Below are 21,820 nucleotides of genomic sequence, written 5' to 3'. Positions count from 1 at the left end.
ACTCATTTTGTCTTGAAAATATATATTATTAGTAGTAGGTTTATTAAATTTTCATAAATGAATGAATGAATAAATGAATGAATGAATAAATGAATGAATGAGTGAATGAATGAATGAATGAATGAATGAATGAGTGAATGGATGGATGGATGAATGAATGAATGAATAAATGAATGGAAGGATGAATGGATGGATGAATGAATGAATGAGTGAATGCTTAACACCCAGCACGAAACATGCATCGGTTATTGGGTGTGAAACTAAATTAAATGTGTACATAAGTAATACTAGTAATCAAATCGTTATAAAAATTTAAAAGTTAAAAACATGATCATAATATACTATCTGTTCTTTGTGATGTTTGGGACGATCTCGAAATAGGCTGTCTCTTTGACTAATCCAGTATCATTGTTTATAACGATAATAATTTTTAAAGCTGCTGCTGCTGATGATGATGATTTCTAATGTATTGAGATAAGTATCAAATTATACCATGCTAAGTGTATTGTAAGACTGTTTGAAAAAAGGATCTTCTTTCTGTCCCGTCCGGAACACACTATTGCAACTAATTTTAATTCAAACAACAGTTATTCAAACTTGAGTAATTAAATGTAGTAGTTATTCCTGTTGCTAGCGACTTTTTATACAGCTTTTAGTCTCTGCAATCTTCAGACATTTTAGAATGATTTGCAATAAATAGAATGATCAGGATAGGACAAAATAAGAGACTTTTAAAATGAAATGGCCCTGTATAATAAAATAATAATAATAATAATAATAATAATAATAATAATAATAAAATAATAACATGTGATAAAAGTATTGTTACATATTTTTTGCTATTTGACAGTGCTGGGACTTACCGAGTTATAGTCCGTCCCACAGGGAACGCCTTTTTTCATACTATGGAATTTACTACAATTTATTTATTTATAAGCCGATTGTTGTTTTTTTAATTGCACACAAAAATAGTATATTTTTTTTAATTCCATAACACTTTCACTGTTTTTCTTACGTCAAACAAAATTGAAATTATTCACAAAAATTTGTTTTGTAGGAAGATGGGACTGACTATAGGTATGTAATACATATCTTGTTTTGTATTTGCACTTTTACCTTCCAGGAAATACCATCTACAGTTTCTAATTTGAGTCCAAGTTGTACCCCAACGATCGTTTTCTCCTGAACATCATTTCTTTTATTAAAGAGCACATACGTGTATCTGTCTCCGAGCTTTACACTATGACCCGGCGTCAAATGCCAATAAATTGTCTTTCATATGAAAGCAGCGAAACCAAAGTAGTTGCTTAAAAGGCCACAATCAGATTGGCTTTGATTTGTTCATTCAAAAGGAACTGATTGTCCCAATATAACAAATTGATAAATTTTGTCATCGATCAAGTGAGCGCCCGGAGCCAATTTCGTTATTGTGACTTGGTGCTAGCGTTGACACCACGGATGTTTTGCCATGTACCGCCTAACCAGGTTTCAGTCTAAGAAATTGACGAATCATTGCTCTCAACGATTCAATCTCTCTGCCTTGCGAGTATGATACGCTGCGGTGATAAACGGTTGATTTTCAGTGCAAACTTGCCTCTGACGATAATATTGCGAACCTGATGGGAGATTAGAGAACATAGGTTTCTTCTCTTTTTTTCTGATGAGTTTGACAGGCTGCAGCGACGGGGACAAATACCTAAAGAATTTTGTAGACCGCATCGATGTATAGGTTGGTTGGGATCAATCAGCTAATTCTTTACAAGGAACATCAGTAAGATATAATCAAATAATTCGTTACAGTCAAAATCGCAAGTATTATGGAATTAATAATGGCAAGCGTGTCATCCCCATGTTCATACTGCGTCCGAGAGGGTAATTGACTTAGTTAGTTTCATATTTTATTATCCATATGGTTCAACATAACCCAGTTAATAATAATCATACGAAGCACACGTGTAATAACAAGTGTAGCCTAATAACGTAATATGGGGAAGCGATGTCATAACATGGCGTTGCTTCTCCAGTCCTAGCTCAGACTGTGCATTTGAAATATGACGTCATTTCGTCTCGTCTCCTTCTAGTTGTGGCTGAAACATTTTGAGTTGGGTCTTGTTATTCATAAAGAAAACAGTAATAATAATATGAATAATAAAGAAATTATTACACTCGCGTGTGAGTCGTACTGATTTTACGAAACTCGTGTCAGGATTCTTGTATTACCCTCGCTATTGCTCGGGCAATACAAAAATCCTGACACTCGGTTCGTAAAATCAGTACGACACACAAGCTCGTATAATAATCTCTATATATGAACCAATTCCGAACACATTTTGTTAATAGGGCTTAAAATGAACGTTTGTTTGTGATGAATGCACTTTATATAGGTCTACTCACAGCAGGAAACAAGTAATAATGCATAATACGAAAGGGTCCGAATCTCGAACCAGACGTTATCGGTTAGTGTTTAAAATGAAAATGTATTTACGTTCTAATTAGATCTGAGCCGCGTTCCACGAAGCGATCTTAGCCCTAAGATCAACTTACGTGCATAGGGTAGCTATGCGCTTAAGGTAATCTTAGGGCTAAGATCGCTTCGTGGAACGGGGCCCTGAACTACAAAGTCTTTATCCACGACCAAGACCGTATCTCTGCATAATGTAGAGTCGAATGGGCATTTAGCAAAATAGTGGTTGATTCCATGAATCTCTCTAGTACCTCGTTTACAGGAGGACAGCCACTCCCGAGGAGAATATTTACTGCACAATACATCCTGCTTGTTCTGTCACAGAGGACTACCACTCCCACACTAGTTTACTACATCAACATCAGCACAGGAATAGCTCGTTAGAATAAATACAGCTGTGATAACACGCACCCATGAATCACTGTCAAAACAGTGATAGTAATGATATCAAGTGTTCACGAACGTTTAGCATACCCTGCCTTACCGGAGACATCCGCTATGGGTCCTGCATAACCGTTTGGTACGTGAATACCATGGAGCACTCTTACACTTATATTCATGAGAATTCAAGTCGCAACAATTGCTAAACTTCTACCTATGCCCTGCCCTTCTTTCATCTCCCAATCATCCGCTATCCGTTCTTCCCTCGCCTGCACTTCATGCTTTGCCTTTACCATAGTTTTGACACCCAATAGCGGGTGTATTTTTCGTGCTGGGGTGTCGTTAAACATTCATTCATTCATTCGACTGATTTGTTCGCTATCAAGTTTAGGAAAGAGAATTCGTTTCGGTCGTTTCGATTTGCCCTTGACTTGCGTGTTATATGAATTTTTAACGATTTAAACTTCATCGTTTTACAATTCGAATCGTTTCTACAAGTCGTATTTATGAATATATTGTGTTGACTAGACCCTAACGAAAAAGACACAATTCATTCAGTATAAAGACTTTTCTTGCAGAGACATATTTCCTTTCTGTTTTCATTTGTTTGTTTTGCTGTTGTGTTGTTTTGTTTTGTTGTGTTTGTTTTTAAATATGTCTGTTAGTTGTGGTTTTTTTGTTTTGTTTTTTTGTTGTTGTTTTTTTTTTTGGGGGGGGGATTGGGAGGTTGAGATGGGGAGAAGAGGTTCATATTGTGTAATTGTATTAGTTTTTCTATTTATATTAAGATAATAATTATTAAAAAAACTTAATGCAATTTAAAAAACCCAAACACATAGTACCAAAGTTAGAAAGACCTCCATTGCTTAGGAACCATAGTCCTACCCGGACTTTCATACCTGATTTATTTTTAAGTTGTTTTTATCCTAGGACTTGTATTCCTACCGGACTTAAATTCCTTCTACAGCAGTGACAGAAATACAAGTCCGGCAAATTAGATGTCCATTTGTTATACTCTGCAATTTGCACGAGCTGCCAGAAAGACACGAGAAAAAAAGTGAGGTTTTGGCAGCCTTCCGTCGTAGTGTGATGGATAAGTATACGAGTCTTTTAAGATTATTGTGGGTTCAAATCTCTGTCAAAATATTATTTTTAAGTTTGAGTATCAACTTAATAATTTTATTACGTCATAGACTTGTGGATCAGATACGTGAGTGAATTTTTGTAATCGTCTTACATTTTTGTCAGCATATTGAAATAGGACGAATATCTTGCTTTTTTCAAAAGTATGTAATGCAACTACAGATATAAAGTAGGCTATGTGTTCATGTGTTCAACACGTAGAAATATATATCTAAACAACAATATGTAGCCCAAAATTGTTTTATATATATATATACGTTTGTGAGAAAACTGGCAACTCCAAACAACTTAACATTTGGCGAACAGCAAAAGATAATTATAATTTTTAATAATATGTTTTATAAGTTTATATTTTGACGGTAAATCGCAATCTGATTATTTGTGATTTTCTTAATCTTTGTCCGATCGGACTTCCATTCTTCGGAATCCTTGTCTGTGGGACTTGTATTCCTAGGAACTTAAGTCTCTGGGACGTGGATTCCGAGGAATGTAAGTCCGTGGGACTTTTATTCCTGATAATCCTAGTCCACAAGACTTTCAATCCTAGTATTCCTAGTCCTCTGGAATTTATTTCCGATATTTTGCTTATTACATATATGATTCCTGAAAATCGCTGAAATAAAACTTTGAAAACTGTACTTCTAGTAGTTAGTACTAATAACTAGTATATAACGACCAGTTAGGCCCTACTACAATATGAAAATAACAGGAATAATAAGCATGAAAAATTACCTTTTACTGATGAACAATTAAAAATAGCATCAAAACACTTGAAATTAATTATCACTGCCTGCCTCATGGCAGTTTTGACCATCATAAGCATAAGATATGAGTTGGGGAAAGGGTCTCTGCATTGTTATACCTGGCCGTAAGTAACATCATAAGCGTTCGAGACTGGGTGGTGGTGGGGTCGGGGGAGGTGGGTCACTCCCCCAGTGCTGGGGTGTCAATGGACACTTTCGGTCAAAATGAGCTGGCCTGAAATCTTCACAATGTATTTCCATCATTGTAATCCATGTAAAAATGCAGACTGATTTGTTTGGAATCCTATATAGCGTCTTGGTAGTAATGCGAATATAAATATACATTGTGTTCCAGATTCGGATATTTTCGTTTTATTCGGGCAATAAAAATCAGCCTGCCCCCACCCCACCCCTACTCCCAAAAAGGGAGCCTGAATGCCTATTGTGACCAAAACTGTCAGGTGTAAAAGTGTCATGAATAGTTAGTCTGTTTAAAAATATCTTTGTAAATTGTGTGTGCATATTATTGACAGTATGATAATTGTTCAGGGGTTACTGTTTTGTCTTATTCGGTGTAGTGGCCCACTGAGCTGTTAAAACCCACTATTTCTATTAACTGATAAACCTTAATGATAACCATTTAACATAATTTGTTATCGATGGTGTGGTTGGTTGGGACTAAGATATCATAGAGCCCAGAGTCTGCTATGTCATATGTTAGACCAAATTAATTTTTGAAAATGAAAATTGACAAAGCAGGCACAAGTTCAGTAAATTATGCAGGGGGGAGGTCTAGACTGTGGCAGGTAGAAATTTGTTTTGAAGAGGGGTGTTTAGACCACGCCACCCCACGCCACCCCACCCCACACCCTACGTACACGCGCCTGCAACATTATTGACAAAAAGGCACAAACTTAAAAATTATATAAGATGGGCAAGTTATACTTATCTGCGAGTACTAATACATGCTTCGAATTATTGAAAATCTTTTCGAGTTACATTTAAATGTTTAAACATTTATTAGTTGGAACAACACGCATTGGATAAAGACCTTGGTTTTGCTCATGTAATAAGGTCAACAAAATGTGTACATGTGTACTCTTGCAAATAATATAAATGGAAAATATTGGAATAAATAGAAAATATTTAAATAAAGATAGGCGCCAGTATCCAAAGTTAATTCAATAAACCAGAAAGGAGACTGCTTTTCATTTTGTTTACATTTATAATTTATTTTTTATATGTACCACCGGACTTAAATTTTGATTGTCCAGGAATGCAAGTCCGACCCGGACTTAATATCCTGGCAGTGAGACCAGTATTCCTAAGGAACGCAAGTCCTAGGACTTGCATTCCTAGGTATATTTAGACCTAGGACCTGCATTCCTAGGAGACTAAGTCCGGCCAGACAACTATTCCTACGGACTTGCATTCCGTTTACACCGGCCCAACAATTGCGGGCGATTGGGTGCCACAGGTTCGGGTCTCGGTAACGGCATGAGGAAATTTGTGAAGGCAATAAAGGATTTTAATATCCCCTGTGCCAGTGCGTCGTTGAATATATGTATGTTTAAGTCAAAACCCGACATACATACAATAGAGATATTCAAAATATAAAAATACATACATACATACATACATACATACATACATACATACATATATATATATATATATATATATATATATATATATATAATATATATATATATATATATATATATATATATATAGCTCGTTAGATCGATCTACACGTACAGACAGACAGACAGCTGGTGCTAAAGATGAGGTATTATGTTTTAGTATGACTGGTATGGGGTAGACGTGAGGATAGGAGTAGAATGGAGTTGATATACGGATACATATAATCTTCTACAAACAACAGACTAACATAATTATCATATCACCTGATAACATTAACTTATCGATATAGAAAGCTTGTTAGCAATAAAAATATATTTAAACATTTTGAGCATCAAACTGTAAAATGTAGTCCTTTTCTATATCCATAATAATTGGAGACAAACTGTAAAATGTAACCCCTTTCTATATCCAGGAGACAGACTGTAAAATGTAGCCCCTTTCTATATCCATAATAATTGGAGACAGACTGTAAAATGTAACCCCTTTCTATATCCATAATAATAGGAGACAGACTGTAAAATGTAACCCCTTTCTATATCCATAATAATAGGAGACAGACTGTAAAATGTAACCCCTTTCTATATCCATAATAATAGGAGACAGACTGTAAAATGTAGCCCCTTTCTATATCGATAATAATTGGAGACAAACTGTAAAATGTAGCCCCTTTCTATATCGATAATAATTGGAGACAAACTGTAAAATGTAGCCCCTTTCTATATCGATAATAATTGGAGACAAACTGTAAAATGTAGCCCCTTTCTATATCGATAATAATAGAAAGGAAGGAAATGGTTTATTTAACGACGCACTCAACACATTTTATTTACGGTTATATGGCGTCAGGCTATAATAATAATAGGAGACAGACTATAAAATGTAGCCGCTTTCTATATCCATAACAACAGGAGACAGACTAAAAGTAGTCTCTTTCTATATCCATAATAATAGGAGACAGACTGTAAAATGTAGCCCCTTTCTATAGCCATAATAATAGGAAGGAAGGAAATGGTTTATTTAACGACGCACTCAACACATTTTATTTACGGTTATATGGCTTCAGATAATAATAATAGGAGACAAACTGTAAAATGTAAACCCTTTCTATATCCATAATAATAGGAGACAAACTTACAGCTCCATTTTTTTCCAAAACAGACCAAGATATTAAGCTCGCTTTGAAAAAAACCCACTGCATCTTTTTGGTGCTTTAGAAACTGATAATATTGATTATCAGTTCAATGATCGCCCTTCGCCTACTTCAAAATTCTGTCCGACGGGCTTGTGTGGCTAAATCTTTATAGAAACATGTATACTGCTACCGTCTGTGCAACTAATATTATTAGGTTAGGAAAGTACAATTGATAAAGTAGCATTGGAAACATTAACCAAACTATGAACACCAAAGTGGTAAAAATAAGACTTTGTAGTTTGTAGCGTCATCTTTTTCTTGTTGAGCTTCCTACTATGGCATATGTGTAATACTGTACACCTTTATTTTCCGATTATTCATCGGAATTTAGTACAAATTAGTTTTGAAATACTAAAGCCTCGGTGTGCATTTCTTCATTATAGACCGGCCTCGGTGGCGTCGTGGCAGGCCATCGGTCTACAGGCTGGTAGGTACTGGGTTCGGATCCCAGTCGAGGCATGGGATTTTTAATCGAGATACTGACTCCAAACCCTGAGTGAGTGCTCCGCAAGGCTCAATGGGTAGGTGTAAACCACTTGCACCGACCAATGATCCATAACTGGTTCAACAAAGGCCATGGTTTGTGCTATCCTGCCTGTGGGAAGCGCAAATAAAAGATCCCTTGCTGCCTGTCGTAAAAAGAGTAGCCTATGTGGCGACAGCGGGTTACCTCTAAAAACAGTGTCAGAATGACCATATGTTTGACGTCCAATAGCCGATCATAAGATAAAAAAATCAATGTGCTCTAGCAGCGTCGTTAAATAAAACAAACTTCATTTTTTCTTCATTATAACATTGCCAGCAGAGAATACAGCAATGTGTCTTAGTACAAATAAACGCAAGAATCCAAATGACTGAGATCGTTAAAAATCAAAATCAAATAAATAAATAAATGTAATAAATTGCAGTACAAATTCTCTTTTAAAAATCTTTAAAAATATATAATCCCAAATAAAAGGAAAGGAAAGTAATAATTATTTGTTTATCGACACCTTAGCGCATTTTCACTATGGCTACGTATGAGAGAAGAAACCCGGTGTCGCCGCCACATAGGCCACTCTTACCGTTAAGACAGCGAATGATTTAATACATGTATATGTACAGAAAGATATACCAGTCGTGGCGAGAGAGAGAGAGAGAGAGAGAGAGAGAGAGAGAGAGAGAGAGAGAGAGAGAGAGAGAGAGAGAGAGAGAGAGAGAGAGAGAGAGAGAGGGCAGAGAGAGAGAGGCAGAGAAAGACAGAATATATGTGTGTGATAAAGAAAGAGCGTTAGAGATAATGTATGTGTGCGTGTGAGAGAGAGAGAGAGAGAGAGAGAGAGAGAGAGAGAGAGAGAGAGAGAGAGAGAGAGAGAGAGAGAGAGAGAGAGAGAGAGAGAGAGAGAGAGCCAGAGGCAGAGAAAGACACAGAATATATGTGTTATAAAGAAATAACGATAGGGATAATGTATGTGTGCATGAGAGAGAGAGAGAGAGAGAGAGAGAGAGAGAGAGAGAGAGAGAGAGAGAGAGAGAGAGAGAGAGAGAGAGAGAGAGAGAGAGAGCGACAGAGAGAGACAGACAGACAGACAGACAGACACACAGAGAGAATCCCAAATGAGGTTTCAATTTCAATTAATCGTATATCTGCATACGATGAAGACCACATTTTTCCTTAATGTGTCCTATCTATAGGAATAACCGCTGCGAGTTTTATGAAACAGAGCCGTCCTCTAACCGCTGCGTTTAACGAGTTTTATGAAACAGAGCCGTCCTCTAACCGCTGCGTTTAACGAGTTTTATGAAACAGAGCCGTCCTCTAACCGCTGCGTTTAACGAGTTTTATGAAATAAAGATGTCCTCTAACGAGTGTTATGTAACAGAAGAATTGTTTTTTTTATTTAACGACGCACTCAACACATTTTTATTTACGGTTATATGGCGTTATGGCTATTTCTCTTTCTAGCCAGTGCACCACGACTGGTATATCAAAGGCCGTGGTATGTACTACCCTGTCTGTGGGATGCTGCTAGTCGAAAAGAGTAGCCCATGAAGTGGCGAAAGCGGGTTTCCTCTCTCATTATCTGTGTGGTCCTTCACCATGTTTCACGCCATATAACCGTAAATAAAATGTGTTGAGTGCGTCGTTAAATAAAACTTCATTTTTTATGCACTGGCTGGAACGAGAAATAGTCCAATGGGCCCACCGACGGGGATCGATCCCAGACCGACCGCGCATCGAGCGAACGCTTAACAACTGGGCTACGCCCCGCCCGTTATAAAACAGAGACGTCCCTCTAACCACAACCTGTTCACACTCAGATAACAGGACTTGACCAACAGCGCTAGGAATCAGGCCTGATGGGGCAATGCAATTAAAGTTGAAAAACAAAATTTAACCTTCTATTTTAGATGAATAGATGAGCTCATGTGACGTCATTCTGCTATAAAAAAAAAAAAAAAAAAAAAAAAAAATCACCACATAGAGTTTGAAATATTTTCTCTCTTTACTTCGAAGGTTCCACAAAGGGATGCAACTCCTTAAACCACTGTAGACATGGAACATATTACATAATACGTTCAGTTCTAGATGCAGGAACGAACCCTGGTTTTACACCATAATAATAGGAGTTGGACTCCGTTTCAATAATTCATAACCCAACAGTCGAATCGGTTCTGATTCTAACGCAATACTATAACGAAATGGGGCACTCTTTTCAATGGAACTATATTCATTGGCCTCTCGTTGGATCAAACAGTGGTATGACCCATAAGTTGCAGTTGGAAACAACGTTTACATTTCTTTTAAACCTGGCTTTTATTTATTTGTTTGGATTTTGTTTTTGTTGTTTTGTTGTTTTTGTTTTTGTTGTTTTGTTTTGTATTGGGGGTTTTTCTTTGTTGTTGTTTTTTGTTATTTTAAAAAAAAATTAGGGTTTTTTCATTGTTGTTTTTGGGAGGATTTTAAGAATAAGAAAGAAAAATAATGCTACACTCGTGTCCATTAAGATACCATTTTATCTTACAACTCATTTAAAAAAAACATCTCCATCTCGATCACTTCGTTGTAAAATAAATGGTGTATACCGTCCGCTCGTTTAGTATTATCTGTAGTTCATCAGTGAAAGCAAGAAAGACGTTAACAGCGCCATATTGCTATTGAAGGATTAACAATCGTCTTTATGCAAATAGCTAGGTCATAGGCCATACACCCTTCACGTCGGTCTACTAAACTCTCAACCAACAGAATGCGTCGGAAATGATTCAAATTATCGCAGCAAACAAACCTATCTATCTTTGTAGTCTTCCATAATTGTCAACATTTTTATTGACAAAGTGTCCATGTTTTCAAGATCTTCAGCGTCTAGAACAGATCTTATTTGAAAATAGTTTGTATGACGGAATCTATATTGGCATTTGTATCAATACTGATTTCTAGAACACTGCGTACAATAAACACGATTTGAAAATATTGACAAATTTTTATGATTCCAGATAAATGTCTTGTTAATGTAAGAAGTGTAAATCTTTGGTTTAGTTTATACATCTGATTATTAAACTTTCTAAACGTTTGATTTCGAAAAAAAGAATTTTGTTTTGTTTAACGACACCACTAGAGCACATTGGTTAATTAATCATCGGCTATTGGATGTTACATTTGGTAATTCTGACACGTAGTCATCGGAGGAAACCCGCTACTTTTTTCCTAATGTAGTAAGAGATCTTTTATATGCATCTTCCCGCAGACAGGATAGCACATACCACGGCCTTTGATATAACAGTCGTGGTGCACTGGCTGGTACGAGAGATAGCCCATTGGGCCACCGACGCGCATCAAAAGAGCGCTTTACCACTGGGCTACGTCTTCCCCCCACCTCCACCCCCATTCCATCATATTTCGAATTTTATTAAATACCCGAAAACGAAAAGGAATCAAATCTAGCCTGCGCAGATGTGGTTTGTAAAGATGTTCATTATTATGCGAGTTTTAACAGTTAGTAAAAATCCATTAGTTAAAGTTTGTTTTTGTTTAACGACCCCGCTAGAGCACTTTGATCGGCTGCTGGATGTCACACAGTTGGTAATTTTGATATATAGTTTTAGAGACAAAACCCGATACATTGTTCCATTGGTAGCAAGGGATCTTTTATATGCACCATCCCACATACAGGATAGCACATACCACGACCTTTGGTATACCAGTCGTGGTGCACTGGATCATCCATTAGATAAATATTGTTTGTATGTGTCTTATTATACAAGTTTCGTATCCAGTTCCATGTGTATAATGTTTACACGCAATAAAGTTTTATATCTATTTTCTTATCTTAAGATGTTTCTCTATGTTATTGTTTTGTTTGGTTTTTAAATGGTTTAAATAACAAAACAAAGAGGGAAAAAACATGATTTTATCAACAAAGTAGGGTAACTGGATAAACATATTATACATGTATATGAAATCCCTCAAAACCGGATCTTCTGTAAACCGGAAATTTTTCAATATCTTTTTAAATATTGATATCTAAACAGAATACCCCTTAAAATTGGAAATTTTACTTGGTTTTACAGGTTCCGGTTTAGATAGGTTTCACTGTTGCTGGCTAAATATTATGAATGACTTTTGGAACTGTCTGTACATTGTAGTTATACCCGTCTTTACAAGTTACAATATATCTTCACAGTGCCAACCCCTGCCCCATCTCTGACAGTTAGTGGTATGTAACCAATACTAAGACACTTATCCAGTTCAGTACCGACCATAACCTCTCTAAGAAGGACACCCCTTAAAAGCGAACTTCTAGTTAGTACATTGGGTGTTCGGTTTAGAGGGGTTTCACTCTATTAGCGACTAGATATTATGAAAGACTTTTGGAAGTGTCTGTACAAGTTATACTTTATTTCATTTCAACTTATTTTCGTGCTTATATCCAATTAAGGTTAAAGCACGCTGTCCTGGGCAAACACCTCAGCTATCTGGGCTGTCTGTCCAGGACAGTGAGTTAGTTATTGGTTGTTAATGAGAGAAAAGATGGTGTAGTGATCTTACACCTACCCATTGAGTCTGGGTGGGAGCCGGTATCGGGCTGCGAACCCTGTACCTACCAGCCTTAAGTCCGGTGGCTTAACTAAGACATCACCGAGGTCAGTACAGTTATAGTCATCTTTACGAGCTATATATACCCCTGCCCCACCTGTGACCGGTCGTGGTAGATATATATATATATATATATATATATATGTAACCAATACTAAGAAGACACTTACCCAGTTCAAAGGCCACGCACATGGTGAGAAGGAATTCCAAGTCTATGAAGGTCACCAAACACAGGGGGCCTCCCATACTTAAGCTGATTGATTCCCAGCACTACCCCGTGCAGTAACGTTCAACTCTCAATATGCTAATTTGTTTGAAGAAGAAATTCAATGTTGTCACTCCGCTGGTTTCTGCAAGGGTCAAACGTGTCAGATTCGAGGACTCTGAAGTCTTCCTCCTCGTAGAATCACAGCTTGGCGGATACAAGGAGGTTGTGTAAACTGCAAGTCGAGCTTTCCAAGATTGGCTTCAAACCTCTGAGAATTCTCAGGCTGATCAGGAATCAAAACTTTGAATTCACTTCTGTGATTTGTCTTCAAAAACTTTCAATTCGTTAGTATCCTTATGTTTCAAGTGTTGTATAAACAGCCTAGGGTATCAATACGTATTAGTATCCTATTTCGTGGTACAGACCGATGGTTTAAGCTTTGAAAAAAAGTTGTTACTTGTGTGCATTCAAGCAATTTAAACGTTTAATATGTTATTATTGTCATTCCCCTATGTTGCGAAGTCAAATGGTTTAAATTTTGAACCAGCTGATATCTTGATCTACTCAACGTACACGTTTAATACGTTATTATGGTTAATTCCGTAGGTTCAAAAGATAGATGGTTAAAACGTCCAATACGATGAAAATATTCCCTGATTATGTGTAATCAAACACATAATTATTAATATAATGACCAAAACATTACTAGAAAACGTTTGCTCTACTCAAATTGTTAAAAAAAATTATTAATTTGTTCTCGGTGCAATCTAACAATTTAAACTTTAAGTATGTTTTATATTGTGAAGTCAACTGACTTAAACGAGAACACTTTTAATTTATAGAGATTAAGTGTTATGAGGCACGGAGTAGTTGTAATGAAAATAGTATGACATTGGATTATTCGCTCTACCTGTTTACATATGCAGAACAAAGCAGATTGCTTTATGTTCTGATCTTAATTGTCACCGTTAATTCCACACACGTTCGAAAAGTCATTTTCACAACAATGAATGTATTTTTGTTAACTTTGGTTTAACTGCCATCTTTTGACTGTCACTTGATGGAAATAGAATACTGAATCCAAACAAATTCCGAAAGTAATAAATCAAAGTGATAAATAGGACATCAAGATAGGATTAGATGCATTCACATTCAGTCACTAAGTTTATGATTCAAGATCTTACACACGAATCAAATAAAACATATCCATTTCGTTATATAACACAGGGAACAAAATCACCGTTCAACAAGACGAACCACAAAATGCTGCTATAAGTGTGTCTCTTTGAAATCGGAAATTATTGAATAATCGTGTTGCGGTAACTGGTTTAAAGTCCAAACTAAACCTTCGCTAAACGATCGTCTGTACAGTTTTAGACTGAATTAGAATGCGCCAGGCTTCGCTTTTGTCGTGGTATTACATCCGTGTTAAATGTCTGTTGTCTGCGAACAACCGTAAGAATGGAACTTGCAAAGTTTTGATGAACCTTCTGTTGGTCGCAGTATCGATCTATCGTTTTATAATTTATCTCCTTTGGGGACAAGTGATACGGGATTCGGAGGTTGAAAGTCAACAGAAGCACAAAGTTTACGGCTTTCCAAAAGACAGATGTTCTTCAATTTAGCGTGTCCGTCATGCGGACTTTCGTGGAATCAAATCTCTACACAAACATCTAAAAACGACCACCAATTAATCCTCGTTTAAATGGCACAAGGTATCTCATATCAGGAACTATCCGGTTTCTCCCACGTGAATTTCGCGTGCGTCGGGATAGAACACAGGGTTTGGTGATGACGGTTCTGCTGTTGGACTCCGAGCGAATCTAAAACTTTTGTAGATCGATTGGAGCCGAAGTGAGTTTAATAGACGCTTTGTTTGGCGCGATGGGCGACGCCTCTTCGGCTGCATATCTGTTAGATGAACGAGCATTGGGTGAGGGAATGAGTGTGTATGCCAGTATGTTAATGAAGTACTACCTCCAGTCTCTACTGGAGTTACGACAAACCGCCGCCTCAGTGGTAAATCGCGGAAGACGATTTCGTGACGCCTTATTGCGGCGGAGTCAGGCCACGAGAGCGTTTTATTGAAGGCAGTGACAAGTAAATGTTAATCTACGGTTGTAAAAGAACGATAAACATCAACTTTTAGTCATTGTGTGCTTTGGTGGGAATTGTATCAACGAGACCTTTGACAGCCAAAGATATGCGTCGATTTTTTTTATAAATGTTTTTTTTAGTTTACGTCATCGATTGTTTAAAAAAAGGGTACGCGTTCATTAATAAGTCATTCTTATAAATAAATAAATAAAATTAAATTAAAAAAATGGACAAAATTGAGATTGGAGTTTACGTCATATATTACAAAAAAGTATAAATTCATTAATATGTCACTGGGAGGAAAAAAGGAAAAATATAGGACAAATGCGAGATTTGAGTTTATTAATGTTAATAATAATAAATAAAATAACGTCAAAAATTGAAAAGATCGAAAGTGCTTACAATTTCTATTTATAAAGGTATTTCCCCATGTCAAATTCACAGACTCTTAGTTTCACTCTATTGTAATTGTATCCAAATGTGTCATAGGTGTGTAGTTTTACCCAACTTAGTGTCCACTTTCACAGGTTGAAACTAGGGTATGCGGCTTTAAATGGGAGGCCGCTAAATACACACACACACACACACACACAGAGAGAGAGAGAGAGAGAGAGAGAGAGAGAGAGAGAGAGAGAGAGAGAGAGAGAGAGAGACACACACACACTTATGTATGTATGTGTATATATATATATATATATATATATATATATATATATATATATATATATATATATATAATAATATATATCTTGAGCAATGCATGTGCAGGAACCCTTTTCTGTGAGAATATATTGAAGACATGCGACAAAACGATAGAACTAATCATCTATCACTACTACTCCATTGTGATATTAGTATTCCGCGTTTTCATTAAACAAAATTACGAATAACACAAAATATGAATTTAGAAAAGACCATGCAATCTCTTCTAGATAAAACGGCTTCTAACACTGTGGCGAATTAAAAAAACCCACCTCAATTTCTACCCATGGAGATATCGACTTCTTCACCGAATTCTAAAACAAACGACGACGAAGAAACGACTCACTGAATCCCATTTTGATTGGCGTGAAGAGATCATCAGAAAAAACCTTCATGCCAGCAAGACTCGAATTTCAGACTGTATTCAATTATGTAGGAATATAATTGTCTAAATATAATTAGAAACCAAATATTGTTCTTGACGGCTTTGTTCGTGTGTTCAGCTAGTCTTTATCGTGTTTTTGTTTAGTTCGATACAGAAATACCCAGCGATCGACTCGCAGACAACTAATTGTACTTGGAGAAACAATGTCACTGTCGGTTGAGTGCTCGCCTGATGTGCTCGAGTCGCAGGATCGATCCAGCTCGGTGGATACATTCATCTGATTGGATTTTTTTTTCGTTCCAACCAGTGCACGTGGTATGTGCTTTTCTGTCTGTGGGAAAGTGCATTTAAAAGAGTCCTTGCTGTATTAGGAAAATTGTAGCGGGTTTTCTCTGATGAATAAGAGTCACAGTTAACAAATGTTTGTCATCCAATAGCCGATGATTAATTAATCAATGTGCTCTAGTGATGTCGTTAAACAAAATAAATGTTTTTTGTTGAAGGAACTTTTATCAGCATCTGGTCTTGTGAACCCGTTAGTCGGGAGTCAAGGCTCAGACAGAATGTATGCATGCAGTGTGAATGGCGTCTTCACTATTTCAGACTTAAACTGTGCGGGTACAAGGCCAAGTAAACGTAATCCTATCTAATTTAGTCTAATAGACGATCTCGGTGACTGGCAGGTATTGGGTTCGTATCTCAGCACCGTCTCTAAGCCAGATAAAGTGATATAGCAACAAAGAGTGTAGTTAATATACCTCTCTCTCTCTCTCTCTCTCTCTCTCTCTCTCTCTCTCTCTCTCTCTCTCTCTATATATATATATATATATATATATATATATATGTCGTTCTCCATCTGCCTCTCTCTCCCTACCTCTGTCTCTTTCTCTCTGCATATCTGACTGCGCCTCTCTCTCTCTCTCTCTCTCTCTCTCTCTCTCTCTCTCTCTCTCTCTCTCTATATATATATATATATATATATATGTCGTTCTCCATCTGTCTCTCTCTCCCTACCTCCGTCTCTTTCTCTCTGCATATCTGACTGCGCCTCTCTCTCTCTCTCTCTCTCTCTCTCTCTCTCTCTCTCTCTCTCTCTCTCTCTCTCTCTCTCTCTCTCTCTCTCAAACAAGGAATAGATAGCTGGATGGATGGAAGGAAGGAAGGGAGAAGTGTATTGGGCAGTCATATACGTGACGTCATTTAATGTTTATCGGGCTCTATACATTCAGACACCCCTCGAAATTCATATCATTTTGCGATGTCAATTTAGTACAGATAATAACAAAGAAAATACTACATGATTTTTAAAAATGCAGATCAATTTTGCAACAGCTTTTTTGCGGAGGCACTGCTGATTTTCGTCGTGAATTTTGAGGGCTGCATTCCAACTTTTAAATATAATTATGAGTAAATGTGTCCAAGTTCCTTTAAATAGTTTATTCTTTTTTTTAGGAGAGTGCTCACGTATATTATGACGACTGAAATTCTTAACTTTTCTCTCACAGACCAGGGCCTCGTTCCACGACGTAATTTTAGCGTTAAGATCACATTAAGTGCATAGCTACCTTATTCACTTAATATAAGGTGATCTTAGTGCTAAGATCGCTTCGTGGAACGGGGCCCCGCTGGTTAAATTCAAAGTGATCTCCGACGAAAATGGCTTTGTTTAAAAGGTACTCGTTAAAACAGAAAGTGTTAAAATACGGTAAGTGCTGGGCACCTTGCAGCCTCCAAGACGTGCCGAAGACGACAGAAACTCCTGAACCAGCGATCACTCGAAGAGAAGGCTCTCGTTGTGTTTTATCACGATCGCTAAAAGATCTCGAGCTAATTATTCCTCTACGACAGATAAACCTCGTCTCTGGAGGTCCGTCCGTCCAACGCCGCCATTCCAATATGGCTTCGCTTGTCCGATCACCTTCGACGGCCACACGTCTCGGGCAGCGTCGACGTTTAACAGCCGGGTCCTCTGGGAGACGATGATACTTTCTAAAAGCCGCGTTACGTCGACTCGATTCCCCCCAGGCGAGTGTCGGAGTGTTTAGAGAGGTAACAGAGATTATTTAATCAGCGAGACGCGATGTGTGGCTAGTCGTCCGGAGTCGTGGATTTGATACGACGGATGTCTGGATGAATGAACCCGATGAAAATCGCAGATCTTCGCTGGTAATGGTACCGACCTCGGCGATGTAGTGGTCAGGGCACCAGAGGTTGCACTATACCAAATAAAATCCAATAGGCGACAATGTTAACGTGTGTGATTAAAAACACTATATGCAAACGTGCTTGAAGTTTATTTGCATATAAGAACAAAAATCAAGTTACAACGGTAGTGGTAATGACTCACCAGGATTAGGTAAAGTGGAGGTCACAAAATTCTGAAAAGGGCAAGTCTAAATTCGTTGAAGGCAAATGAAAGGGTTCGGGAGCATGCTCTCCGGAAAGGTTTGGCATAAAGATGCTCAGAGATGTGTCTTCAGGAGAATTTAGTGTTGTAGATTATATTGTGGATGATGAACTTTTTTTGTTTGTTTAAAGTGTTATTTAAAGGGTATTTCAAACGGGCGGGGGTGGTGGTCACGGGGTCCGTCAATCCTCAGTATTACTATAGTACACAGTATTTTGCAGAATGTAATAATAGATAACACTACGGTTTTAAATTTGGCAAACATCTGCTTGATTATAACAATATTTACAATAAAATCAAAAGTTGAGATAATTTATAAGAAATGTGTGTTATACTTATAAAGGGCTAAGAGAGAGAGAGAGAGAGAGAGAGAGAGAGAGAGAGAGAGAGAGAGAGAGAGAGAGAGAGAGAGAGAGAGAGAGAGAGAGAGAGGAGAGAGAGAGAGAGAGAGAGAGAGAGAGAGAGGGGGGGGGGAGGCGGCGGGTGGAGGCAGGGTGGAAGAAATATAGGAAAAGAAGACAATGTACAATATATTTATTATTCAATGTATTGTTTATACATATTAAATACCACCCACACCTCACCTCAACTCCGTTGTAGTCAAATCACTTGGTATTGTTAAAAGCCACCTGTATTCATACACATCGTTACTTACAAAATACCGCTGTCACTAATATATAGAATGATGCGATTTATCATCTACAGAAATTTAAAGTATGCCATTACTTTACTGTGGGAAAAACTACAATCACACGTTACGGCGAACACAATAGTCTGACCCGGCATGGGACTAATTGTCATGTCGGAAAGTCTTCCGCGTAATCTTAGTAAATCAGCTATGGTCTCACAACATAGAAATTGTTTTTGTTGGCTTTTTCTTCTTTTTTCTTTTTTTTGCACAAGACAAGAAACCCGAAAACCAAGTGGCATACGATCCATGGTACAAATCAGGCTATGTCCGTCATGCCCACAGACTAACCTTCTTCAAGGATTGACAAAACCTAATAAAAAGGAATCGTCATTAATATACAATGACTGGCCGCTTAATTATTTAGATTATTTTCTTTTTCAACAAATGTAATATTAGGAATTGGCGGGATGCCTTCCTCCGTTGTTATGTACCGCGTTTAACATTGCGGCCATGGGTTTTTTGGGAGTGGGGGTGTTTGAGTATTTATTCCCACATGGACCTGTGAAGAGACATTGCAACGCTCGACCAATGCACGACAGGCCCTAGTTTTTAAACACTACGACGTATTTTTCACTATTTTAGCTGGTTTTGATAATTTAAATTAGAAGTACTTACATTTTATTATTTAGAATATTAATTTTTGTACATCCTGCAGTGGTTCTGGTCATCCAGGTTTTTTGCAAAACCTCAAAATGTATTTTTCATAATTCTAAAAACGCACGTTCGTCTGGGAAATAATGGCTATCGCAATAAGCTCTAGTTATTTTAAACGGTATTTCCATGTTTAAACACAGCAGACTTTAGCTTCTCTCTGTTATAACCTTATTAAATATGTTACAGGTCTGTAGATTAACTAAACTTAGTGTCCATTGTCACGGGCTGAAACTAGGGCCTGCGACTTTAATGACTACTAATAAAGGATATGAAAATAATATTAATTTTGCATAAGGTGTGTACCACCAAATCGAATTCCATAGACGACAATAGTAACATATGTGGCTAAAACTGCTATACGTAGCGTTTGAGTCAACATATACATTATGAATAAAATTCTAATTCAACACATTTGTAAGAACGAATCTGATTGGATCTCTACTAAAAAGTTCAGGTGGTAAAATCACCGATATACCGGTCGCAAATTTTCTGGAAGAAATACGTCATAGTTTAAGCAAAGAACAGGGGTTGTTTTGTAATCACGTCATAAAGACAATTTCTGTAGCGTTCTCTCTCAACATAAATGAGAACAAATTGGAGTTAAGCTGCTAGTTTTAGACATAATGAGAGGCATTTTTGATTACCCTAGTATTGCACAAAAATGATCATCGTATGTTTAGAAGGACCCTGCACATGTTTCAAGCACAACGGTAGTTGGTACACTGACACTAGTTGAAATTAAATCACAGGAATTTACTGGCCAGATGAACCAACATTTTATGACAGCAAACACTGTCACATTTATCACCAATGTCAGGGCTGGTATTATTAGCTGTGCTATTAAAATTTAGGTGCACTTCGAAGTTTATCCGCGTGAGATGTAGTTTAACGACATTTGAACATATTCCAAACTACATTAGAAACTACGACTTTTTGGTGTCTAGCATATGGTAATCTCGACATTTCCTGAGAGAAAGAAAGCGCGAAAACCCGCTGTTTTCACAATATGATAAAGAAGCAGGTTAGTTTTATATGCACATTCCCATAGGCGCGAAGAACATACAACGATATTTGATATAGCAGTCGTGGAGTACTGGTTGGTATAAGAGAAATCCCATTTCCATTAAGGACGTTTGAAACTGCGATTCATCGTACATCAGGCGAGCGCTCGCCCATCTTGACATTCCGCCCCCACTTAGCTAATAGTGGTCCAGACATTAAAGGTAATGGCCCTAGTTATTAGGCTATGTAGAATATCGTACAGCTTTTTCACCAATATATTATATATGTTACTAATACACATTGCGTAAATTATCAATTTTGTCAAATCCAGTGTATCCTAGTATCCGCAATCAGTAAGCCTAATTCAAAATGCATTTCATGTCAAATAGGGGCGGGTCATAGCCCAGAGGTAAAGCGCTCGCTTAATGCACGGTCGGTCTGGAATCGATCCCCGTCAGTGGGTTCATTGGGCTATTTCTCGTTCCAGCTAGTGCACCACGACTGTCAAAGGCTGTGGTATGTGCATTCTGTCTGTGGGATGGTGCATATAAAAGATCCTTTGCTACTAATGGAAAGCATACAGCGAGCTTCCTCTCTAAGAACCGGCCTCGGTGGCGTCGTGGTTAGGCCGTCGGTCTACAGGCTGGTAGGTACTGGGTTCGGATCCCAGTCAAGGCATGGGATTTTTAATCCAGATACCGACTCCAAACCCTGAGTGAGTGCTCCACAAGGCTCAATGGGTAGGTGTAAACCACTTGCACCGACCAGTGATCCATAACTAGTTCAACAAAGGCCATGGTTTGTGCTATCCTGCCTGTGGGAAGCGCAAATAAAAAATCCCTTACTGCTAATCGGAAAGAGTAGCCCATGTAGTGGCGACAGCGGGTTTCCTCTCAAAATCTGTGTGGTCCTTAACCATATGTCTGACGCCATATAACCGTAAATAAAATGTGTTGAGTGCGTCGTTAAATAAAACATTTCTTTCTTTTCTTTTCCCTCTAAGACTAAATGTCAAAATTTCCAAATGTTTGAC

Source organism: Gigantopelta aegis, chromosome 2, assembly GCF_016097555.1.
Source record: "Gigantopelta aegis isolate Gae_Host chromosome 2, Gae_host_genome, whole genome shotgun sequence".
Classification (NCBI taxonomy): Eukaryota; Metazoa; Mollusca; class Gastropoda; order Neomphalida; family Peltospiridae; genus Gigantopelta; species Gigantopelta aegis.
The sequence above is the reverse complement of the archived record's forward strand: the minus strand, read 5'-3'. Positions refer to the sequence as shown.